General features: G+C 38.6%; 1 pseudogene; it reads right to left on the bottom strand.

Annotated features, from left to right (window-relative positions):
- Window positions 1–343: 343 nt before the first annotated feature.
- LOC146361628 (NLR family CARD domain-containing protein 3-like) lies at window positions 344–16678 on the bottom strand (annotated as a pseudogene).
- Window positions 16679–27221: the final 10543 nt, after the last annotated feature.

Below are 27221 nucleotides of genomic sequence, written 5' to 3'. Positions count from 1 at the left end.
TCAGAAAATAATTGTGTACAGATTCACCACACCTGACACATTCAAAACCACAACCACAGCAATGTGTTATTAAAGCAAACGGTTAGGCAATACACGTTTTTGCCTACTGACAGGGGGATCAAAGACCGGTCTCTAAGCTCGTGTGACTGGGGCACAAGCAATAATTTTCCCAGCAACTGTAAACCTCCAGAAACTACTCCTAACTCAAATAGTAATTTGTTCTTGATTGGTAGCTGCCAGATGTTCACAAACCAATTTCTAAGCCTTGTGATTGGGGCCTTATCGACCTTTTCCTTAGATCTTTTGGTTAATGTTATGTGTCTGCAAAACCTCAATGCTAAAATCAACACAGGGAGACTGAGGAAGCAGCACAGATTCCAAATCCAGGATAGAGACGGTCAGTGAATGTGGTGTTGAAGGTGTGGAGGTGGATCAGAGTGTCAGAGGAGACTCTGTAGAAGGACAGAGTGCCAGCAGGACAGTCCACATACACTGCTACTCTGTTAGAGACAGAGGAGGTTGAGTAGGAGGATATTGTTTTGTCATTGTGCCAGGCAAAATGAGGACCGTTGTTAGTGCACTGCAGACTCCAGGACTGAGTGTTGTGTCCAAATGCAGAGTCATAACTGCCTCCTTTCCTGCTGATTTGTCTGTAACTCACTGTTATCCAAACCTCTCCACTCCACTCGACCTCCCAGTAACAGCGACCAGTCAGACCATGTCTACACAGCAGCTGAAACCAAACATCAAATCTGTCTGGATGATCAGGATATGACTGAACCTCCTCCACATGTGTCACCTTTCTGTTGTTGTCAGACAGTTGGAGTTTTCTGTTTACTGTGTTTGTATCGATTGTGAGTTGACAGGAATCTGATGGAGAGAACAAACACAATCCAGCTGCAGTTATTGATCCATCATCTGTTCATTGATTGACACTTGAATGATGACACCTGACATGAGAGATGTGAATGAGTGATTTGACAATTTGAAGATAGTTGAATGTGTGCTGCTTTTTTTTTTCTTGAATCACATTAAAAACACACTTACACTTCCTCAGACCTGGTGTCAACCATCGGACTCCAGCAGGCTCCACCCTGAAAAGAGGAGGGGGGGTCAGACCAGCACAGTCTCTTTCAGCATGCACACATAGACATTACATCCCCCTCATACACATACTGTTAAACACTGATAAAGGGACAGTCCAACATTTTCTCAAATACACTTCAATCCATATGTGGATCAAAGTGGTGATGATTTGGACTGATCCTGGATCTGTCAGTCCTTTGAAGCAGCTGTTGGATAAATCTATAAAGTCAAATCATGGGTCCACCATTGTAATAACTGGTGCATTCATATAAGACCATTTTAAATTGGGAAAAATATTGTGTCATCATCATGATCCTTTCCCCTGACTGGACAACACAAAATGAGGAAGAAAAAATACTTGATGATGTTACGACTTAACTCCAATCTGCACATTACATGATTATAAAGTGTACAGGTCAAAGTGCATGAAACTGACTGTTACGATTGGTCAGATTTAGTTCATATAAATATAATAAATGTTACCCTTTTTTTAAAATAAACAAGGAAAACACCTTTAGTCTTTTTTTCATTTGAATATATATTTTTAAACTGATCAAACATCAAAGCTAAGGCTATACCAGCTTCTAGCATTGCTGAACAGTGCATAGAGCAAACCTGATTACAGGAGCTCCCAAAAAACAACCAAACACATCCAAACTTTGATGGCTGTGAGAAAAAAAAAGTTGACTAAGCCCCAAAAGAGCAATAAACCTGTGTAGTTATTACAGTACAGTCTCAATACTTTATTTTCTTGTTTGAACAGAGATTTCGCTAAAATATGTGCTGATCCCTATTACAAACAGTCTGGTATAATAAGTAGTTTTATTTGGAATTGTGCAGGGCTTGTCTGCATCATTGTTTCAAAGAAAAGCATTATCAAGATGCGGTAACAGCCAAATTGGCCAGCAGATGTCACTTTGGAGATGAGTTTCAGATTGTTTATGCACCTCAATACAATTCTGGTGTTGTGCCAAACAAAAAAACCACCCACCCACTTTAACCCCAGACTCTGCCACATGTGACATCTGCTGGTGATTAATAGGACAGGATTGCCTTTCATGTGTTTCTGTTTAGGCTCAAACCCATTTGATGTTTGGAGTCTTGCAATGACGAAATAATAATTCCTCAAAAAAAAGTTAAACCAAACGTAACAAATCAGTTTTAAAAATGTGAGGAGTAGAAAGTACAATATTTGCTTAAAAATGTAGGGAGTAAAAGTAAAAAATTCGAAGTAAACTACAGATACCTGAAAATTCTAGTTAAGTACAACAAAGTATTTGTTCTTTGTTACTTCTCTCACCTCTGTTTTCCATGTTCCACTGTGAATAAAATGTGGGATTATGAGATTTGCAAATAATTAAATTCTGTTTTTAGTTTTATAAAATAAATTATTTTTGTTCTGAAGTGTTTAACAAAATCAGAAATCCTTATTCTGGAACTTTACTTTACATGTTTTACAACCCAACTAGAGCTGGATTTTATTATCCCAGATGTAACAGTACTAAAGATATATTTTTACATCTAATTTATAGCAAATTTTAATATGCAGATTATTTGGTGCTTTTAGTCTGTTAATGACACATCTATTTTGATTTGGTGAAATGGATATTTGGTCCATTTTTAATACATTTTTCTATTAGACATTTTCTCCATACCTGAGAGTGTCCAATTTCCAGCCTTCATCCTTCACTCCAGCCAAAAGCAGCTTTATTCCTGAGTCTCCTGGATGGTTGTAGCTGATGTCCAGCTCTCTCAGATGGGAGGAGTTGGAACTCAGAGCTGAGGCCAGAGAAGTACAGCCTTCCTGTGTGATCAGACAGCCTGACAGACTGCAGACACACAAAACAACAATTCATACGTTACTGGAGGTCTTTCTTTCTTTCTTTTTTTTCTTTTCTTATTTCAGATACAATTACATCTATACTTTTCATCTATTAAATTCAGTTTCATTTTTATTCATAAAGAGATTATTTCAAACAGACAACAGGACCTCCAGTAACACAAGACCTCCTCCAATACCCCAGAAATCAGATTATGTCCTACGAACAATTACTTTATCCCAAAAAGATACTTCCAATGGAAACTGCTTAAAGCAGGGCCATCCAAGACAGCTGATTGGGGGATGCATGGAAGGAAAAGAACATTCTCCCTACTCAACAACAACTGTCAAGGAACAAACTCTGGTTACTGATGATTATGTTTTTAAACATTTTCAGGTAGACACACCAGCATCCATCGTCAATTGTCTTTCATGGTCAGAGCAGGCAATATTGAAGGAAACCTGAAACTACCGGCTAAGGATAAATTTAGATTTGGTAAAATTATAATTCATACCATCAGTAAAGACACCAGGTTATGTAGATTGGAGATGGCTAAAATTAATATATTTAGTCTTTACATTTCCCAAAACAATGTCGGATTCTATAGTTTTCTCTGCTCCCCTCCCCAATTGGACCAAGAGTGACACGTTTAGCTGCACGTTCTCTTGAAATTGTAGGTTTTTGACTGGAATCCAAAAGTCAGTGTGGGCTTCCTCCCTTATAAACCCACGGGAGTGTCCGCTATCCCATTTGCGTAATTATTTTTTAAATCCCAGAAGAATTGCAACCAAATAAATTACTATTAACTACAGCAATATTTTTTTTCTGACTATGAAACTCAAGGATTCATACTTTCATGCATCATGCATTCAGCCTGTTCTATGCTGCAGTTTCCTTCCACTAATTACTTTGCAAAAATTGCATAAAAAAGTGCACACAACAACAAAACATTATAATCCAGGAACATACTTTGCCAATCTGATCATAGCTGTTCATAGCACTTCCTACGTTGGAATACAAGTCATCATGTTGTCAGCAAGAACTACCACATGTCTACCATTACCTCCGAGAATCAGAAGTGGGAGATGCAGATCTTTTTCCTACAGGGCCTTGCAAAGGTTTGCTGGTGCTATTAAAAGTCAGGTTTGACTTTATGACTTTCTGTGTAGTTCATGGGAACTTAAATTGCACTGTTAGAAATAGTTTATTTTGGTGCACATGCTCTAGAAAAAATTTAGAATTGAATTTAAAATCCTTCTCCTTACACACAGCTTCTATAGCTGCAAAGGGGCTACATTTATTATAACTACAATTATTACTAAAGGAGGCCGAGGTATAACTAAACATCTGACATACTGAGCAGGAAAGTTCAGGAGAGATAGGTGAAGTCCATGCTAGTTTGCTAGATAGTCGGCTATGAGCTAAGCTAGCAAATCCCTAAAGACAAATGAATAAACACTGTCAGCAGGTGATCCAAAAGAGAGCTGCAGATTACATGATGAAATAAGATGTTTTGCAAGGGTTTTAATGGAAGTGATACTGTACCATAACTTGATACCGTACCTAATTAAATACATTAAATTATATTAAACTTGTGTTTTGGGCATTTTCTTTTCAGCAGGAAATTGTTATTGTTGAAGTTGTAAAACTCTAAACTGACCAATGTGTTAAAAAAACAACAACAAACAAACATATAACATAAAACATATAAAATAAATTTTATATATAAATTATGAATTTTATTATGATAATTTTTTGGACAAATGTAAATAAAGGGTAAATGTTGGGATTAAGTGTTTCTGCAATACTATAATTACACATTTAAATGGCAGTCAGTGAAAAGTCTTAATCCTGACCTGAGTGTTTCCAGTTTACAATAGGAACTCTTCACGCAAACAGACAGATGCTTCACTCCTGAATCCTTTAGATCGTTGTCACTCAGGTCCAGCTCTTTCAAACTAGAGGACTGTGAGCCAAGAACTGAGGATAAAGCTTCACAGCTCGTCTCTGAGAGGTTACAGACACTCAGTCTGAAAAATTATAAACAAACACAGACAATAACAATACTGATATTAATGTGTCATTATGGAATTACTAGCTATACTAGATTTAGCAATACTTAGCCTTGAATAAATCCTTAATGTTTAATGTGACTCTCAAATACTGAAAAACATTATTATACAGTAACTTATGGAAAAAGTTGACTTTTATTCTTAAAATTTTAAACTAATTTATTCTGTCACTTAAGAGAAACTCAATATTGTTTGAGCTGACCTGAGAGTATCCAGTTCACAATGTGGACTCTTCAGTGCAGCAGACAGAAGTATCACTCCTGAATCCCCCAGGTTGTTGTTACTTAGATCCAACTATTTCAAACTAGAGGCCTGGGATGTGAGAACTGACGACAGAGCTTGACAGCTTCTCTCCAAAAGGTTACAGACACTTAGTCTAGGAAAGAAAAAAAAAGTTCTATTTGTCAAGGTCCCAGGTCTAGTGACCCAGTGTTTATGTTTTTGATTATTAATATCCTTTGATTTAGTTCGTTTCTGGTTATATATTTGATAGTTTCTAGCCTTTAGGTTTTGTTACTGTGCTTCCCATGTTTTCCTTGTGTTACATCCAGTCATCATTTTTTCTATGTTTGTCTATTTCCTGTTTTACTTTGACATCTCTATGTCCTGTGTTAGTCCATTCTGCTTTTCTTCCTCCCATTATCATGTGTCTATTTTCAGTTTGTCTGCTTCTCTTCCTGTTGTTTCCAGGTTTCAGGTTTCTTTCCCCATGTTTTAAGTTTCTTGTTTCATGTAGTGTTTTGTGTTTAGATTTTCCAGCTTAGATCTAGGTTTTGTTAGTTTTCTTTGTGGTTGGTTCTACTGAAAAAGAACCAGAATGAGCAAATCAAATCATGCTTTAAAAATAATCAAAATTATTTTAACATTCAAAACACCAGTACAGGGACTATGTAAGAAGCATAATGTGTTGATGCATGCTCAATCATCCAGGTAAGTAAATCTCCCAGCCCATTGTTCCTTCAGTGGGCTGGTTTCAGTCATTATGTAAGTGTACGGTTTATAAGACTGGGGAAACCTGCAGTCAGCTGAGACTGAAGAAGTCACTTGGATGAGTGACGAAACGTTTCTCCCACTGAAAACTCTACATCCAGATGAACAGAATCAACTTTTGGAGAAGCATAATGTGTTCTTTCCTTCTGCTCCTAGTTAGCACTCTGAATGCACAGTTATGGATCTTGTTGTTGATTCATCACATACTGTAGGCCACATAGCAAAACATTGCTGCAATCAAGCCTGTACATTAGTTTCTCAGAGAGAAAAGATTTAAGGTGATTACAAATCATATGTAATGACAGACAACAAATTAACCCTGGGCTTAAAATATGAGTCAAGGACCACTCCCAGGTTGGTTGCTTGATGACTTGGGTTCAACATAGCTGAGCACTGTGATGATATCTCTCTTGTCTGAGCTGCTTTTTTTTGTCCAGATTTTAATATCTAAACTTGCACTGTGCACCGATTGTTTAGCTGTGCACACATTTTTATTTATAGTATGTTGTTAAAGGAATTTTGATAGACAACAAAAACCTGGCCAAAATGTTTTGTCTGTATTATTTTTACTCTTCTTCATGATTCCTCCACAGAGTGGACCGGGAGAGCTCAGAGGTTCCCAGCGGTCAGTCTGCCCAGCAGCAACAAACACATCTGGACATATTTATGGTCTGTACACATACAACAACTAGTTTTATATTTATTCTGTTCACAGTCATGTTCATGCTGGGTATGGGGGTTGTAGCTCAGGAGGGAACTGGTTGTCTCTCATGTAGAAGGATGATGGCCAGATCTCCACCTCCTTCCATCTACATGCCATAGTGTGATACATGTAGTTATTCTTATATCCTTGTCTCCCAGTGACTAGGATGGAGTTCACACAAGAAATTATTTTACTTGTTGGAACAGACAAAAAAAAAGTAAATATCTAGGTGTTTGACTAAAATTTATGGATAACTAAAAAAGTTATATCAGAAATAAATACATAGCATTTTAAGTCTGTGTTTCAGTTTAAAATGACCTTTATCACATACTGCACAAAGATTACAGAAGGGGAAGGTTTCTTATTATATGCTTTTACCTGTGGAACATAACGCTGGATTTTATCTTTCAGACAGTGCAGTATAAAACCGTATCCCTGTTAAAACGTTGACATAGAATTGAACTGAAATGCTGGCTTCAAATGAAATTTTTTGTGCTCTGGATGCAAAGGTATGAGTAAAATGTAATTTTATAGGAGCTCTTGTCCAGTAAGACTTGATTTATACTGCTCTGCTACAGTTTCTGTGCTGAAGGTGAGGTAAAAACTCAGCTATGATTACTGACAAAAGAAGATGATGTAGTTAAAGTCTGGTGACTAAAAAACATGAATTAGAAATGGAGAGCACAGACCACCGAGACTAGTAAACCAGTGTTCTGCCATAGGGGAAGAGCACTGAAATTCATAACAGCCAAGAATTTATATTGATTCTGACATTTTTCTTCCATCTGATAAGGGTTACAACCACAAATGTTTCAGAGACTCTGACACTTTCTAATGCTGTGATATATTGAAAGTATATTATACTTAACCATGGATGCTGAATGCTGATGAAAATTACATTCAATAGCTTTAGAGTTTCTATAAGAGTTTCTATTAGAGGCTAGAACCTATTAAAATATTGTGGGGGTTTTTCTTTCAATTGAGCATTTGCTATTTTGTTAACTATAATCAGCATTTTAAAATTAAAGAAGTGAGCACGCATTTACGTACAGAGCTTTGTTGGAGGCTTTGATCACTGGTAGCAGTCTCAGAAGAGCCTCCTCTGAAGCTGAAAATTTCTTCAAGTCAAACACATCCAGATCTTCTTCCGATGCCAATAAGATGAAGACCAGAGCTGACCACTGCGCAGGAGACAGATTATTTGTCAAGAGACTTCCTGAACTCAGGAACTGTTGGATCTCCTCCACTAGAGAACGATCATTCAGTTCATTCAGACAGTGGAACAGGTTGATGCTTTTCTCTGCAGACAGACTCTCACTAATTTTCACTTTAATGTACTGGACTGTTTCTTGGTTGGTCTGTGAGCTACTTCCTGTCGGTGTCAGCAGACCTTGTAGTAGATTCTGATTGGTCTGCAGTGAAAGACCCACAAGGAAGCGGAGGAACAAGTCCAGGTGTCCGTTTGGACTCTTTAAGGCCTTGTCCACAGCAGTCTGATAGAAGTATTTATCGTTAAATTCTCTTGTTTCAAACTTCCTGGAGGTTGTGTGGTTTTCTTCCAGCAGATTGACTCCATAGTCGATGAAGGTCAGGTGGACATGAAGAGCAGCCAGAAACTCCTGAACACTCAGATGGATGAAGCAGAACACCTTCTCCTGGTACAGTCCTCTCTCCTCTTTAAAGATCTGTGTGAACACTCCTGAGTACACTGAGGCTGCTGTGATATCGATGCCACAGTCTGTCAGGTCTGATTCATAGAAGATCAGGTTTCCTTTCTGCAGCTGATCAAAAGCCAGTTTTCCCAGTGACTCAATCATCTTCCTGCTCTCTGGACACCAGTGTGGATCTGTCTCAGCTCCTCCATCATACTTAACCTTCTTGACTTTGGCCTGAACCACCAGGAAGTGGATGTACATCTCAGTCAGGGTCTTGGGCATCGTATTCCACTTTCTTGTTTTCAGTACATGTTCCAGAACTGTAGCAGTGATCCAGCAGAAAACTGGGATGTGGCACATGATGTGGAGGCTAGGTGATGTCCTGATGTGGGATATGATATTGTGTGCCTTCCACCAACTTCTGAATCTCTTTCTGAAGTACTCCTCCTTCTGTTTATCAGGGAACCCTCTAATTTCTGTTACCCTGTCAATGCATTCTGTAGGGATCTGATTGGCTGCTGCAGGTCGTGTGGTTATCCAGAGGTGAGCAGAGGGAAGCAGTTTCCCTCTGATGAGGTTTATCAGCAGCACACCCACTGATGTGGACACCGTAACATCAGTCAGGTTCTCATTTTTGTTGAAGTCCAGAGGAAGTCGACACTCATCCAGACCATCAAAGATAAACACAACCTGGAAGTCATCAAAGCTGCAGATTCCTGCTTCTTTGGTTTCAGTAAAGAAGTGATGAACAAGTTCCACCAAGCTGAACTTTTCCTCTTTCAGCACATTCAGCTCTCTGAAAGTGAATGGAAATATGAACTGGATGTCCTGGTTGGCTTTGTCTTCAGCCCAGTCGAGGGTGTATTTCTGTGTTAAGACTGTTTTCCCAATGCCAGCCACTCCCTTTGTCAGCACTGTTCTGATTGGTTGCTCTCTTCCAGGTGATGCTTTAAAGATGTCTTCTTGTCTGATTGTTTTTTCTGGTCTGTCTGGTTTCCTGGATGCTGTTTCAATCTGTCTGACCTCATGTTCATCATTGACCTCTGCAGTCCCTCCCTCTGTGATGTAGAGCTCTGTGTAGATCTGATTCAGAAATGCTGGATTTCCTGCTTTAGCAATCCCCTCAAACACACACTAGAACTTCTTTTTTAAAACAGATTTTTGTTTCTGACAAACTACAATGGGAGTTCCTAAAGGCACAAAAGGGCAAAAATATCAATTAAGTATTTATAAACTAGAGATGCCACTTATTTCTACAACAAACAGGTTTTTGAATACATTTTTGTAGATCTCTTGACACATTAGTAAATGTTTTTTTCATCTAGCATAAATCTTTAGAAAAATCCTCTTACTGCTCTGCAGTCGCTCAGCCAGCTCCTCCTGCTTCATTCCCCTGAGGAAGTCCAATGTGATCTTCAAAACTGCATTTCTGCTGCTTCTCCTCCGCTCTTCATCCTCACCTGCTGATACTTCCTCATCTTCCATTTGTCTCTCTGCCCATTCTGGGTAATCTTGACGCAAAACCTTGTGGATCGTCTTCAATTCATTCTTCACAAAAGTAATAATGTCGTCTTCCAGCATCTGGAAAACATTACTGCATTAATGATCTAACCACCCCTCAATCTCTATAGGGTGCTGGGTAAAGAGGAAAGCAGAAGGAAAAGACACACCCAGAAGCAACAAACAGAACAATACCCTAAGCTGAGACAAGACAACGTTTAATGACATACAGTAATGTATACCAGGGCAGTAAAAACAGGGAGTCGAAAAGTACTCAGTCATCATGAATTTCCCCCAGCAACCTGAGCCTATAGCAAAATAACTATGGGATGGTTCAGGCTCACATAATCAAGCCCTAACTCAAAACATTATCACAAAGTAACACTAAATGTCTAATCCTAAAACCAGAGAGCATCTCTGTTTTCTGAAACCAAACTGGGAGCTGGTTCTACCCAAGATGGGCTTTGCAGTTGAAGGTTCTTCCTCCCATTCTACTTTTAAAAGCTCTAAGAACCAGAAGTAAGCCTGCAGTCTGAGAGAAGCATGCTTTTTTGAGATAAGAAGAAATAAGATACCGCGATCTCTTTAAAATATGACAGAAAATCCAGGTTTTGTTGAGGTTGTATGTTGGTTCATCACTGCAGTATTTCTTTACTACAACCATGTTCAAACACTGGGTTGAATATTATTAAATCACTCTAACTGTTTGCAGTAAGAACTAGGTCCCTCCTTGAAATTCAAAGCATCGCTTATTTAAAGGAATTGAGATATATTTCTATATTACAGCTCCTCTCTGTTGTGACCTTCTCACACTCATGAAAGCAATGGCCTATAAAAGCTGGCCTAGGTCTTCCACTGCACCTGGCATCAAATTATTGGTGACCTTTGTGTCTTGGTTAGGTTATGTTTAATAAATTATTTTATATTTATGTAAACTTTTTGTGTAAACTCCCTCCTTGTCACCTACTTTGAGGTGACAAGGAGGGAGTTTAGGTGCTTGTTTGAGATCTTTAGATCCACTGGTAAGATTAAACTTTAAGTCAGTAATGATTTACAAGTTAGATAAGCATTTAGCAAACCACAAGCTAAGTTGATATTTTATTTTTTAATAAACGACCTATAAGAACACAAATAAACCAAAATAAACAAACGGGTGTACCATCTAGTGTGTATATATATATATATATATATATATATATATATATATATATATATATAAATAAAACCACACACACACATACATACATACACATACCTACACACATATGTATTCGCCTATACACTCATACATACTGACATATACATATATACACATAACAGTTCAGAAATATGGCATACATAATTACAGAGATTCAAACAAAATCGGGTCTCCTTGACAAAATGTAATGTTTCCATTTATCCCAAATATCACTAAATATGTCATATTGGAGTATTGATGAAGGTAATTGTTTCCATTTTAAACATCCCATAAACAATCTCATACCAGTCATTTAGTGATGGAATTTTCACACTAAGCCATTTCTTGGTAATAGTCTTACGGGCAGCCAGACTCAGAATACCATTCAACAGCTTGGACATTTTATCTACATTCACTGAGTATAAATATCCAAACAAAAGTTCATCCCAATTAAAGGGAAGTTGCATACTAAAAATGATCTGTAACTCAGAATGAATCGATACCCAAAAAGTGTTGATCAATGGGCAAGACCAAAACAAGTGGAAGTGTTTTATTCCTTGGGCCCCACAGAATGCTTATCTAAGTTGAACTGAGTTTGAGTATAGCCTCATTAAAGGTGGCCCAGGTCTTTCATGCAATCCAACATAGAATAGAATAGAATAGAACATCAACTTATTGGTGATCTTTGCATCTTCTAGGTTACATTTTATTTAGGTAAACGTCTTGCATGAACTCCCTCCTAGTCACTGGTGGAAAGGGATATAAGAATAACTACATGTATCACACTATGGCATGTAGATGGAAGGAGGTGGAGATCTGACCATCAACCTTCTACATGAGAGACAACCAATTCCCATACCCCCATACCCAGCACGAACATGACTGTGAACAGAATAAATATAAAACTAGTTGTTGTATGTGTACAGACCATAAATATGGAGTCCAGATGTGTTTGTTGCTGCTGGGCAGACTGACTGCTGGGAACCTCTGAGCTCTGGTCCACTCTGTGGAGGAATCATGAAGAAGAGTAAAAATAATACAGACAAAACACATGGCCAGGTTTTTGTTGTCTATCAAAATACCTTTAACAACATACTATAAATAAAAATGTGTGCACAGCTAAACAATCGGTGCACAGTGCAAGTTTAGATATTAAAATCTGGACAAAAAAAGCAGCTCAGACAAGAGAGATATCATCACATTGCTCAGCTATGTTGAACCCAAGTCATCAAGCAACCAACCTGGGAGTGGTCCTTGACTCATATTTTAAGCCCAGGGTTAATTTGTTGTCTGTCATTACATATGATTTGTGATCACCTTAAATCTTTTCTCTCTGAGAAAATAATGTACAGGCTTGACTGCAGCATTGTTTTGCTATGTGGCCTACAGTAGAGGCGGAGGCAGACATTTGATACACCAGGGGCTTAGCCTTAAATGGTAGTATGCATGTGTGATTGGGGGGGGGGGGGGGGGGGGAGATTAATGAAAAGAAAAGAAAGATTAATAGGCTCTGTTTTGAGTTTTGTTCAAAAAACAATGACTTCATATAGGGAAAAATATATATCACATATGCAGGACACCTTAAACTAGTTTTTTAATTAAGCAGCGAGGCAGAACAAAGTCGGGGCTGTATCAAGACACAGGGACTAAACCTCAATTCAACCAGACCCAGAACTGATCCGGAATTAAAACAGGACTACAACAGTAACCAAGACAGAACCAGAATCAGAACTAGATGATAGTAGCACTAAAAATATCATAGACCTGCACTACACTTATTTTTTAATTCTACCAAAGTACACTATTTAGATCGAGAAAAGTTTATATAATTATTTAGACTTGTTGTGCAAACAAGCCTGCATAACTTAATAAATATAGAATTTGAAAAATAACAAACCTGAAAAGAAACACTAGGTACTAGATACATGAGTACCTATGATACGGTGATACTTTTGGTAAACGACCACTTGACTAACTGTCTCACCTGCTCTTGTTCCATCTCTGTTCTGTCCTCATTCTCCTCTCTCTCCCTCTCTGTTCCTCCATCTCCCTCTCTGTTCCTCTCTCTCCCTCTTTGTGCTGACAATCAAGCCAAACACCAACATCATCAAATATACAGTTGAAACCAGATATTTACATACTCTTCAGATAAAAACACAAACATTCTTTTAATTGTAACATCAAATCAGACTAAATGTTTATTTTTTTAGATTGATAAATATAAAAAACATATTTGTTAAATTTCAGAGTAAAGAGAGAAACTATCTGTATTTCTTAATTGCAAATGGCACCAAATTGTATTCAAAATTGAGCCATACTTATGGAGCTCCACAATTCTTTTCCTGGTGTTTTGGTTGATATCTCTTGATTTTCCCATGTCAAAGAAACAGGCTCTGTGTTTTGCCTTATATGCATCCACAGGTGTGCCACCAATTTACTCACATGGACTCTACTAACCTATCAGAAGCTTCTTCAGCTCAGAATGGAATCGTCTGCAGTTTTCTTATTAATTAACAATAAACTTAGTGTATATGTATTCCTACTCCTTTGATGAAAGTAATAAAAAATAGACAGCTCTGTCTCTCTTTATTCTGACATTTAACTAATTCAAAATATATTTCAGTATTTATTTATCCAAAACAAAACAAGTTTACTCTAAATTGATGTTGTGCAGTAAAAGAATGTTGTGTTTTCCATAAAGTGTATGTAAATATCTGTTTTAAACTGTGAATATACTGCTGTGTATTGAAATTTCTCTTGTTTTGCATAGAAATATTCTGAACAACATACAAAGCATAATATATAAAATAACATCTACCAGAGTTTTTTCTTTGAAAGAAGCCCCTTATGTCCGAGCTCAGATCATACCAATATTAGGGGGGATTTACGCACAGTCGTAAATTCCACAGTGTGCACTATGTGCTTCGAATATTGTGTGTAGTTTTTGTTTTATGCAGTTGTCAGCCAGGCATCTAACTATGAAAATATTACACTCCAAAAGACCCCGGGCTTCTGAAAAAACAACCCGGGCTTAAGCCCAGTAAGCCGCCACCCCCCCCTCCGCCACTGATCACTGTATCAAACATGTTATAAACATGTCCATTTCTGGCTTTGCCTGTCCAAAACGTGAAATAGACATGCCTGAAGAAGCATGGGGAGATAATATATTTAAAGCCATGAAGTTGGTAGTCAGCAAAAAACATATTGAGTACATTGCAGTGTCCTTAATCATCAGAATCAATTAAGCTAGCGGGCTATTATGTATATATATGTAAATGTGTTAATAATGTCTGTTTAAAAACTTTCCCGCATTTAATTTTCATGTTGGCTTGAGATAAAATATCTCATTCTGCTGTTACTGCAATTTATTGCAACTTCTACGTGCCTGTACATTTCATGTTGTGAGAGGCAAAGCATGAAATGGACATAGTGCATGGCTATTACATGCTTTGTCATGATATTAGGTTGGATCAGAAGTGAGGATAAGCAAAGTGAATGCAAGGCCTAATTTTTAAAGTGCTTTACAAACCTGAATATCACAGCTAACAGCTGGATTTTCCTGTAAGAGTGCATCTAGCCAAACAAGAAGGAACCACTTACTACTGAACAGACAGGTATGAAACTGAACAGTATATCCTTGATTTTTAAACAGGCAACACATTGTTGCAGCCAGGGACAACTGAAAAATTGTGATAGTTTGTCTTTGGCAGCATAAAAAGCATTTGTTTTAAAGCACTCATTAGATTCACCAATACTTTGCACAATAGGAATGTCCAAAGAACTCAGTGAAGATCTAAGAAGAACTATAGATTTATACAAGCTGGGATGGTCTCCTGGAACAATTTCAAAACACTGCAGATTCCAAAATCATCAGTTCTTGCAATTGTAAATAAGTACAAGTTATCATGATGTGTCAGCCCTGTGCCAAGGTCTGGAAGAAGTCCCAGATTGTCAACCTCAGATGGAAGGAAATTGGTTAGGATGTATGGAAATAACCCAGGAACAAGTACACATTAAACATGATTTGGGAATGGATTAAGCAGGCTTAACATTAAGCTTTAGCTTAATGTCAAATTAATTATACTTCATATACAGACCAGAAAGAACTTTTAAGAACTTTGCTTGATCTTCTAAAGAGAGATCAGTTTAATTTATAAAGCACCAAAACACAACAACAGCTGCCTCAAGGCACTTTGTATTGTAAGATAAAGACCCCACATTAATGCAGAGAAATCTTTACAATCATATGGCCCCTTATGAGCAAGCACTTTGGTGACCATAAAACACCATCAAGTAGTTCATTTAAATCAGACACCAAACTGACAGGTATCAAAGAGTTCATGTTACTATCAGCTTACCTCTCCGCAGCAGAGGGTTGTTGCTCCTTAAATTCAATCAAGCGTTTTTTAGACTGGTCACTCTTAATGGACACTAAGCTGGGTTCAGATGCAGGATGTTGTTTGCGTTTAATTCCGTGTTTTTTCCTGTGAATAATGATCGAGCAGTGATATGAGTATATTAGCAGTAGTAGCATTCTGGCTGCAGAGTTTCTGTGTGGAGTTTGCATGTTCCATGTTTGCATGGGTTCTGTTTACACATAGTGACCTGGTGTAAGAACACCCCATTTCTTTAGTTGAATCTATGGAAATGTCAGAGATAACACAGTTTGACAGACATAAAATAGCATTTATGTACCAACGAAGTGGTTCTCGAAGAGCTATTAGCTGAAAAATGGAAAACAAACCAATAAGCAACAGGTCTAAACACAATCTACAGCAAATTATCAGAATCTGAAAGTCATGTTCTTAATAGCAAAAACTCCAACATAGATCTGAGTAAGGACCAGAGAGATGTCACTGGCGTTTCAGTTGATACAATTAGTTTTGCCGAATTCTCATTAAAAATGGTCAGAACAATTATACAAACTCTGTTTTGCCTTGCATACTGTATTTACATTATTTTTACATGTTTAAATAAATCAATGCAAGCATTTCCAGCAAAATAAAAAAAAAAGATCTAGGGAACTTAGCATCAGCTAAAGGAGGAAAAAGAAAATAGGAAATAACCCCCAATTACCCCCTTCTCATTATGCAATTACAGCAACATCAAATTAATTATACTTCATATACAGACCAGAAATACTTTATGAACTTGCATCTCCTGAAGAGGAGACCATTCAATTTTATTTATATAGTGTCAAATAACACAAAGAAACCCCAACATATCATATGGCCCCCTATGAGCAAGCACTTTGGCAACCATTAAACACCATCAAGTAGTTCATTTAAATCAGACACAAATTATCAGCAATCAAAAAGTTAATGTTCCCATCAGCTCACCTCTCTGCAGCAGAGGGTTGTTCCTTAAATTCAATCAAGCGTTTTTTAGACTGGTCACTCTTTAAGGACACACAGCTGGGTTGAGGTCCAGGTTGTTTCCTGTGAATAATGATGGAGCAGTGGTGTGAGAGCTGAGCTGTGACATGTTAAAGAGTCATGGACAGTTAGAGATGGTCATCTCACCTCTGAGCTTTGGTCTGGCTCTCATGTTCCCCACACAGAGTGGTTTTAGAGGGAGGGACTCCCTCCTCTCTGTCCTCACACTGATCCATGCTGCTGAATTCACATCCACATCAGCTCACACACACTTTCTACCTTCACCTGCAGAGGAAACACAAATCAGTCATGTGCACATCAACTCAAATCCTCCTTTCCATCATGTGTGCTGACCAAATATCAGCTGTTCTTTTCTGCTTCATCTCAGTGTCAGAAGAGAAAATAAGAGACACATCCCAGATAGCAAAATTGGCATGGCCTGGATCTGGCCCACACAGTGTGCTTAAACATGGTCCACATACCGCAAAGAATGACGGCCCTCTGGTGGCCCAGATCTGGTTTGCCAGAGGTGTCCCAAACATGGGCCAGAACAAGCCCAGTTGCAGACACACTAGATGTCCTGTGCTGGCCTGTGTGGATTACCTCTGGCAAACCTGGTCTGGGTCACCAAAAGGCCATCATTCTTTGTGGTATGTGGGCCATGTGTAAGTTCTATGCAGCCACGGGCCAGTTGCAGACACACTGCTGGCCCTGTGCTGGCCCAGAACAGTTTCAACTCTGGCCCCAGTTTTCAGCCTAATATGTACGTTAATCAAGCCACGCAATAACAACATGTGCTGGAACATAATAGTGCAAAAGTAACATGACAAAACTCTGTTCAGACTGGACTAATTCTTATATAGCACTGGATTACTCACAGTGCTCTATACAACATGCCACATTTACCCAATCACACACTTTGTCTAAGCTGCTTCCTAACTACATTAATTCTCTTGACATACAGACTGGAAGAACCAGGGATCGAACCACTAACCTTCCGGTCAGTAAGTGACCTGCTCTACCTCCTGAGCTACAGCTACCCAGTAGAAAGGATGTGTAAACCCTCGCTAGGTTTTAGATAAAGTGTACACTGACAAACCTGTCAAACCTGCATTTGAAACGTTGGCTACCACAGCAGTATAGTATTGCAACAAGGCATTTGGGTCTTCTAACTAAAATAGGAAAATACGAACATAAATAGTACTATAATTGCCAGACCTGGCCCACATCTGGTTGACATACACTCTGCCATTACACCAGTCAGTTAGAAGTGCCAGCTTGATGCCGGATCTGGGCCTGTTTTCTATGAGCCTGGGCCACATAAACCAAAACACAATCGGGCCATATGTGGCATGCCATCATATAAACAGTGCTACTCCAGGCCTGGCCCATATCTGGATGACATACCACTTACCATGCCAGAAGTCAGCCAGCAGTGCCGGCTTGACACCAGAAATTGGGCCAAACCTGTCTGCAATGTGGGATTAAGTATCAAAATGTGATTATTTGTGACCTTTGTGACCTAATTATTTTATTGAATGAGGTTGACTTTAATCTTTCAAAATGATTTGTAATAAGCTTTGATCTTTTTTGATAAGTTTTGACTGCCATCCTACCACCATCTTCACATTTTCTTGTGGCCCGAACCTGTCTTTTTTTTTTTGACTGTTTAAAATATGAATGTGTGCGTTTACACTGCATGGCACATGTTAACCCCTCTCTCTCCACCCTTAGCAGTTTGCTGAGAGCTCAATTCAAGTCCAGCAGTTGAAGACAGTGTATCAAGAGGCCGTTTGATAAATCATCTCCAGGTTAGATTTACTCTTCACCATAATTGAAGAATCCACTCTGTGGAGGGTCCTTGGAAAACTGCTATTTATAAGCTTTGATTTTAAGAGCCTTTCTCAGTCTACTGGCCTACAGTCTAATTACCAGAGCAGGAAGAACTTTTTTATTTTGCTTTTTGTTTTTCATTTATTTTATAACCTGGCCAAACCTCAGCTGTTGGTTCCTAAATCATTTTAGCGCACACTACCTTCTGTCGAGCTGCGGGAAGCGCTTATAAATTATCATAGGGCTTAGAAATCGGGCCGCTGTCCTGGACAGATAACAGCTACAATTGACCAGCAAGGTGGGCGAAGCTGGGCTTAGAGGCTTTTAAATTAGTCGAAAAGTTAGGTGTACCAGTACTAAGGTTTGGAAGATGAAGTGAAGATGTGATATGGTAATGGAAATAATTTATTGGCAGTCAGTGGCAGTTTTTGCTATATATATAAATGTGTGAAATTGTTATTTGGATGAATGATTAAAGGTGCACATTGTTTTGAGAGAAAAGTGTGTGTGTGAGAGACAGCGAAGTTCAGGGAAGTGTGTAAAATGCTGATGAAAGTATTGTGTGAATGAGGCTACAAAGCTGAGCTAAAGAATGGTGATATGTGTGGGGGAAAAAAACAAAAACAAAACAAAACTGTTAATTGTCCTGAGGTCTGAAAGAGCTCTGCTAAGCACGCTGAAGATTTTGATGTGAATGCTTGCAAATGCAAAGAGCTTAGTATATTTAAGTGTGTGTGTACTGAGAGCATTCTTTTATATCAACATTTGAGAGTAGAGTTGTAGAGTTACAGAGGGTTTATAGACTGTAAATATAAAATAAGAGTTCAATTAGGCTGTAGAAACAAATGAAAACATGAGTGTGTGTGGCTGTGGGAGTGTGTGTCTGGCAGGAAGTGAAGCAGGAAACTGTGAGCTTGTGACGTTGCAACATGAAAACAGAGGAATTAGAGACTGAATGTCTTAAGACATAGCAATGAAAATGATATTAATTAAATGTTTTAGTGTGTCAATACAGGTGGACTCTTCTCATCTTGAAAACATGAGTACAGCAGCAAAATGATAGATTAACAGAATTGGGATGAAAACAGGCCAGGCTTTGGCTTAAAATTTGACAGCTTCACTCTCATTCTGTCCTTATCCTGAGAAGAAGCTTAAAGGACAGTAAATCTCCTGATGAAGACAGAAGACAGACAGAACACCGTGTACTTGAAGAATTAACAGCAGGCAAAAAGACAGTGCAACTGAACTATAACACTGAAGACTCCAGCAGCAGCATGTAAGAAAACACTTGATGGAACATGCACTCTGAATTACAAGGTGGGAAGTTGAACAGTGGGATAACTGTGTGAAAGCACTGGACAGCACTGGACACTGAGTTTCAGATTTGCCATGCTGGGAGTGAACCTCCAAGAAAACACTGAAAAGATCAAGAGAGAAGCAACCACTGATTTGGGCCTGTGTTGATCTGCGAGCCCACACAGGAAACTGTTAGAACAGGGACGAGGATCAGTAGTGAGAGGTGAACCTAGACGTGATACAGTGAAAGCATATGGGAAAATTGGATTGAAGATTGAGACTGAACTCATGGAGGTTTAGAAATGTCCAGAGGATCATAACAGAAAGGTAAAAAAAAAAAGAAAAAAGAAAAAAAAAGAGAGAGATAAAGAGAGAAATAAACTAACAAGTACCTGAATGAATAGAAAAGACACATATGCAAATTGTTACATGTGAAATTATTTTTGGAGAGAATCAGAAGTGAGACAGTTTGAATCCACAGCTCAGTGCCAAACCTGATTATAAAACACATCGAGGCAATGAAGACCAGCTTACACTCAATATTAATATGAATACAAATATGCAATGAAGACATGCTTACATTCATGAATGTGAATACATGACATAAATGCTAGATTTAACATACTTAAAGCTAGAGCTGGAGGAATAACTCAGGAAAGTCCCATGACAATAAAGTGATTTTTGTTAAAAGGAAAAAGGATAAACCAGTGATTAAAAGCTTATGGTAGTTTTAAAAATAGTGAATTGGTAGTGCTCTTATGCCGATTGAGCAAAAGAAGTGACTACGGTAAAAATAAAAATAATTTCATGTGGTAATGTTTAAATATACATTTCTGTTGTCAAGGCAACTTCTTAAGATATGACTCAATATGGAAATTAGCTGAAATTAGTGGTGTCAAAGAAGCTTCCTGTTTGGCTATGTGTCTGAGGCTTTCAATGAAGGAAACATAGCAGTGACTGAGAAGAATTACTTGGTATAATATATAATGGTAAAATACAGGATGATTAAATAAAGTGGTTGGGTCTGTCCAGAAGTGCAGATTTGGACAGGAAATTTATAATTTAGTGATGACACATTGTTATAACGTGTTTAGAAAGTGCTTAATGGGGAATATTACTGTTGTGCAAACGGTGCTGCTTTTAACAAGATTTTCTGTGTATTTAGCAGGTGAAATTATGTTAATTGACCTCAGATTGTCAGGACGCTGAAGAACCTGAGGCCAACATGTTGTTAGATGAGTAAGCAAAACTTTTCTGTGATTAAGATTTTTGGGGTTGTTGTTTTAGTGATGGGTTGATTCTGTCGGTTAGGTTAGGGTTGTTTTCTTATTTTAATAGAGGGAATTTTACTAATCACGGACATGGTTAGAACTGGGCCCTTTAAAATTGTAACAGTGCACTTAGAGAAATCCTGTCAGGTGATTATGTTTTGTGTTTTGATGAGCTACTAATCAGCTCTCTTTTTCTCATTTTTGTTCTAAGCAGGCCTGCACGATTGAATTAACAGCACTGTAAAAAAAAAATTTGGGAGAGCAAATATAAGGTGAGCTTTTCCAGATTACAATGGGCTGAGGAGAAGCCATCTGTGGGAACCTGGTTCCTGTCTAAAAGGATTGCCGCGTGTCAATCCAGACCAAAAATGATGAACAATAGTTTTTTTCTTTTGAGTGAATGCGTGTGAGTGAGTGAATGTGTGTGACTGGACTGACGATATGGACTAAAGGTTTGACTGACTTGACACTGAAACAAAGACTGGACCAAGGTCAGGAGGAATGAAGGTTGACAAACAATTAATCACGTAGGGGAGAGAGAGGGAGACTGGAGGTTTACATAAGTTTGGAGTTGTAGACTTTTTTGGGTTGCTGATGTTTGCTTTAAGAAAATTTTGTTTTATTGACTGGGTTTAGATTATGGTAGTAAATTATATAGTGGGGAAAATGCCAAATGCTAAAGGGGGAGAAGCAATATTTATGAGTCACATAGGGGATCGCTAGACTTTTCATATAAAATGCAGTTAAACATTTGCATAATGACTGAAACCAGCCCACTGAAGGAACAATGGGCTGTGAGGTCAGTTCCTTCAGTGGGCTGGTTTCAGTCATTATGCAAATGTACTGTTTATAAGATTGGGGTAACCTGCAGTCAGCTGAGACTGAAGAAGTCACTTGGATGAGTGACGAAACGTTTCTCCCAGAAAACGCTACGTCCAGATGAACAGAGTCAACTTTTGGAGATTTATTTTCCTGGATGATTGAGAATGCATCAAGACTTTTTCTTTTAAGTTTCTTAAGAGGTGGTGAAGCATTTTCAGTTTCAGTAGCAGGTCTTTAGCTTATTTGACACATAGAATGTGTCAAGAAGGGGTGATTTTGGGTTTAATTTGAAATAAGGGGCTTTAGGATCATTTTATGACTTTCTGGGTGTTTGATAATTTAGCTATGATAAAACTTACTCATAAGTAATTGCTTTTATGCTTAAATGTAATTGATTGAAAATGTTTGTTTTCTCTTTGATCTTTTATAATGATTTTCTTACATGAAGAGATGATCTATTGTGAAAGGTGACAGAGAGTAGTAAAAGGTCAATGTAAAAAAAAAAAATGCTTGCAGAGACAGATAACAGGAAGTTAAGACACAGTTTGCTTGGAAACTTTGCACTTGCAGAGCAACAGTTTTTTTTGTACAGGATGTTCATGATCAGATAAGAGAAGAAGAGAGCTTCTTAAAAGGGTGTCAAAAGTGTCGCTTTTTTCTTGTTTTTTTAAAAAAAGAAATTTATTATTCAAGTTATGTTCACATTTCATCTTTGGTCTGTATTTGAGTCCTCTATTCACTCTACACACAGTCAGCAACACTTCAACAGCAAATACAGATTTTCAGAGGTTTGCGAGTTTTAAATAATTTTATTGCTGTGATGTCATTACTGTTGATGGCTTCCATTTTCATTTAGGTGTAGCTGTGGGGGCGGGGTAACTACAGCAGGACTGCAGCGAATCCCTCAAAGCATCCATAAATCTGTCCTACAGGATCATTGGAGAATAACAGCAGCACTCAGAAGGAACCAGCAGGGGGCGCTCACTGAGTGCTTTTAAATATTCTCCATGAATTCTGGAGAATATTTAACAGATAAACGTGAACTCTGATCCTTCGTTAAACAAAAACAAAAAAACTTGAACATCATAGTCAAGCTGGAGTCCAGCATCTGAAGCAGGTTCTCATATCAGGACTGCAGTTTGATAGTTTGACTGTGAGCCTGTTCAGAGTCCACATGAACACTGAGTGTGACTAAACATCACAGCACAGTCACACTTCCCCTGTTAAAGAGGATCAAACAGTGGCAGATATGTTTGATCCAACAACGTTCCTCATGAAGATGCCCACACAGACTGTTAGTCTGATGTGATGTGAGGAAAACAAATCTCTACCGGCACACTCTGATTGAAAGGCTCTAAGCTGGATGTTGGAGACTTTGTTGTTGCTTTGGAGTCTTTATCCAGCACCAGACATCAGAGATGAAACAAGTCTTCTCCGCAGAAACACTCTAACAAAGAGCAGCTGCTCTGTGATGAGGAGGTAACCTCAGAGACTGGAATGAATTAAAGTTTCACTTACTCAGCTTCTTTCCATGAACTTCTTCACTCTGCAGCTCTGCTGTCTGCACCAGGTCTGTGTAGAAACAGAAAATCCTCTGCTTCTTCTCCGTCGTCAATCCTCTGTATCTGCAGGCTGCTGTCACATTAAGCACTCCACACCATAAAAGAGTCTTAAGATGTGGCTCGCGGGTCAAAGATCAGCTAACACACTCATATAAAATCCACACTGTAGATAGCAACACGCAAATAATTTTCAACAATAGTGTCACTACGGGTGTGTCTGTAAGCTTAAACACTATAAACATTAAACATTTCAGACCATAAACGAGTCTTAATCTGCAGCACATGGATCAAAGGTAAGCTGCTGCATCCTCATATGACTTTATATCAATAATTAACCTGCAGCAAATGTTCCTCAGTCTGTTTCTTTGATTACAGTCTACTAGATCCACTCAGAGCAGCAGCAGCCAGTCCCATCATCCAAAAGAAATCATGTGACATTTGCAGCGGCTCTTCTGCTTTGACATGGGTTCAAAAGTCCCTCCTATCTCCTTTTCCTAAACTATTTTTCTTACATCACCAACGTCAAGGAAAGGTGGGTAGGAGAGTTGGTAAGGACTTAGGAAAAGATCTGAGCTCTGAGAATCTGAACAACCTCACACTCGTCTCTCCTTAGCGATGTGACGCCAGATGTCTGCCATTTTGAAAGTATAATGTGCAGAAAATGGAGTGCAGAATGCATATTTTAATTCACCACAGCATGTTTTAAACCTGTTGTTTTATGCAGGCAATTTAAATGAGAACAGCCTGTGAACATGAAGTTTGAAGTTTAAAGAAAAGAAAACATTTAGGGTCAGATATACTAATGTCTGCAGCAGCACAAAGTCACCTTTAGATGTTATAAACCTACTGGATTTAGTGATGAGGCTCTGTGCAGAAAGTTGTGTACAGGAGTGTTTGTGTAGCTGCCCTCATGGTGTATGTAAGAGTTTCCACAGAGAGAGGACTTTAATACCAGAACCACCAAAATTCAAAACTCCATCGAACCACATTCATTTTGACCCCCTCCTACAACAACAGCAGTAATGGAACATACTGTTTTCTCATAGGTAAAATAAAAAAAAAACACAAAAAATTCCCGGATGTGTTCTTGCTCCGCCTGTTTTATTGAGCATGCATCGGCGGTGACTTGTGTGGACTTGGTACAGCTAAATATCCCAGAATACATTTCGTCCAAAACTCAAACGCGGCAATGGTGGACAAGCGCGGCTAAAAACTTTTAAATATTACTCTTTCTGGGTCACAAAATAAACTTTTAAGTTATTTTCAAGGGAGAATGTAGCTGTGTAAGCTTCAAATATCTGCTCGATTTATCAAGATATCATATATTTCCAAACGTGCTTTGATGTTTTCGGAGACGTCTGTGACCCGCCAGCTCCATAGCAGACAGCGAGGTCGAGGATCACTAGAGCCGGCAAGAACAGTGGATCGCTTTCAACCCCCCCGCGGTCTTTTTGCTGCACCTGGTTTACCTTCTTTCTTGCCGATCAGCTCACTTTTGCTTCAGAGGCCTCATCGGAGGAAGCGGGGAAGAGAGCAGGCTTTCTTGAGAGGCTTCGCTGGCTTTGGAGAGAAGTGGATCTTTGGGGGCTTTATTCCTGGGCTGCTGCCGGTAGGATATGCCTGAGACTTGTCATTACTGGATTAATCCCCACAACCTCTGATGATGTTGACATCCTTACTAATTCTTTCAGTGAACACTGTCTTGCCATTCTTAAACAGGTTGCTCCTTTCAAAACTAGGCATTGCTCTGTTAGTTCCTGCACACCCTGGTTAAACAATCATACTTGTAGCCTCCGATGCTCTTGTCAAAAAGCAGAGCATCTCTGGAAGTCCACTGGTCTGGTTGTCCATTGTGAACACTTCAAAGAACTACTTCACTTATAAAATGAGTCAGTGAAAGAGGCTAGATCCTCTTTTTTCAATAATCTTATAAACTGTCATAAAAATAACCCAAGAATTCCATTTGATACCATTAACAGTATTGTTTCACCCCCAACACAGCATGCTGTGTTACTTTCTGATGAAGACTGTAATACTTTCCTCAATCACGTTGTAAATAAGGTGATGGACCTGAGATCCAAAATCTCCTCAAGTGCCTCCCCTCGGTGTCATGTGTCCAGGGGCGATTCTAGCATCAGAGCTTTGGGGGTGCTGAGCACCCAGAGAGCTTCCCAGCCAGGCAAGATAAACTTTACTCGTCACGATGAGACTTCTTCCCTGTCTCTGTCAGTCCTTGCATCCCTAAATGTCTCCATTTCCATTCTCTCTGTCTCCTTGGTGCATTTAAACCCCTGTTCCTGGCTGTCCTCGTCGTCTGTTGCCACAGGGGTGGCTGTAGCTCAGGTGGCAGAGCAGGTCAGCCACTAATCAGAAGGTCGGTGGTTTGATCACAGGCCGGTGGCGCCTGTGTCCGGCAGCCTCGCCTCTGTCAGTGCGCCCCAGGGCAGCTGTGGCTACAGTGTAGCTTGCTATTGCCAGTGTGTGAATGACTGAATGTAGTGTAAAGCGCTTTGGGGTCCTTAATGACTAGAAAAGCGCTATACAAATGCAGGCCATTTACCATTTTGTTTCCGTTATCAGTCATCATAACTTTACCATCTCTGTGCAAGTCTGCAAATTTCTTCATTAAATCATAAGATTCTTAAATTCATCAAGTCTATCTGTGCCTGGGTCCTCGTCCCAAAACATGACATCACTGTTTCGTACATTTTAACACAATTTAATCCCCACATTTGTGAAAGAAAGGCAAAACACTTTTTTTTTTAAGTCTGTAACAAAACCATCAAATCTGATAAAGGTTATTTAAATGCCGCAAAAGACTACTACTGCAAAAGAAGAATGGATTGGAATTAAAAAAAATACCTATCTTAACCTTAATTACTAGGGGAAATTAATAAATTATGCTCATAGTGAGTAAAAGGTAAACAGTGTATTTTTTTGGACAGAGATTAATTTTTAATGTGTATGTATAATATAATACAGATACATAAAAAATACACTCTAAAAATAGAAGAGTCCTTGAAAAGTACAAATGTATAATGTATTAATTAAAAAACAATTCAAATGGAGGCAAATTTGCCTATGGTACAATTTATACTATGTATGACAAAATCTTTACTGCAGATACTACTATGGCTCTGCAGATTTTTTATTTTATTTTAACTTATGTCGCCTCACCTTGAGGTTGGCAAATCTGTCTATCACTTTCTGGTGGTCAACTCTCTCAAGCAGTTTAACAGTTTCTTTTTTGCCTGTCACTGTTCCCTGTCTGTTTTCTTACCTGATTCTTCCTGACCTTGTACTTTCTCCTCACGTTCCCCTCTTTCCTCTCTCCCTCTTTGGACTGACAATCATACACAAATAGATTGTATTCAATTAGATGAAAAAATTACATTAATATGAAAAAAATACTATTAAGATCTCTAATGAAAAAGTCCTCTCTCAGTGTACTTTCAACCAAAAGGCAAATAACCAAACCACATGTACATCTAATAAAAGATATAAATATTGAAACACTGATCCAACATTATTCTTGACTGACGGATCATTTGATCTTACTCTTTTACCTGAATGTGGCTCCTTTTTTTGAAAAAACCTCCTTATATCCATTATGAACCTGGCTGTCTCTCTGTATACACACACACACACACACACACACACACACACACACACACACACACAACAGGAGTTATAAGGTTAATGGGCATCCAGTCAGTTAGCTAGTTAGTACCTTGGGTTTAATATCGGCACATGTATATATGACAAAATAAGCAGCTTCTCTCATTCCATTTCAAACAGGACAGTGGTAACAACAGTAGGCTACGGACAATTTTAAGTTTTAGATTTTAAATAGGCTATAAAAATTTAAACGGGAGCAACAGGACAGTCAGATGTTGCTGCTTTTACTCAATGGCTGTTGATTTTACTAAAGAGTAGTATGGATTGTTGGGTAGCAAACATCGTCGGAAAACACATTTTCAACACTGCAGGTTACCTGGTGTAATGTTTTTCAGCTAAAAAGAAACATGGTCTGACTCCTACCTAACTATATAAAGAGTA

Source organism: Perissodus microlepis, chromosome 23 (assembly GCF_051167445.1).
Source record: "Perissodus microlepis isolate ML-2025 ecotype Zambia chromosome 23, ASM5116744v1, whole genome shotgun sequence".
NCBI classification, from domain to species: Eukaryota; Metazoa; Chordata; class Actinopteri; order Cichliformes; family Cichlidae; genus Perissodus; species Perissodus microlepis.
The sequence above is the reverse complement of the archived record's forward strand: the minus strand, read 5'-3'. Positions and strand labels throughout refer to the sequence as shown.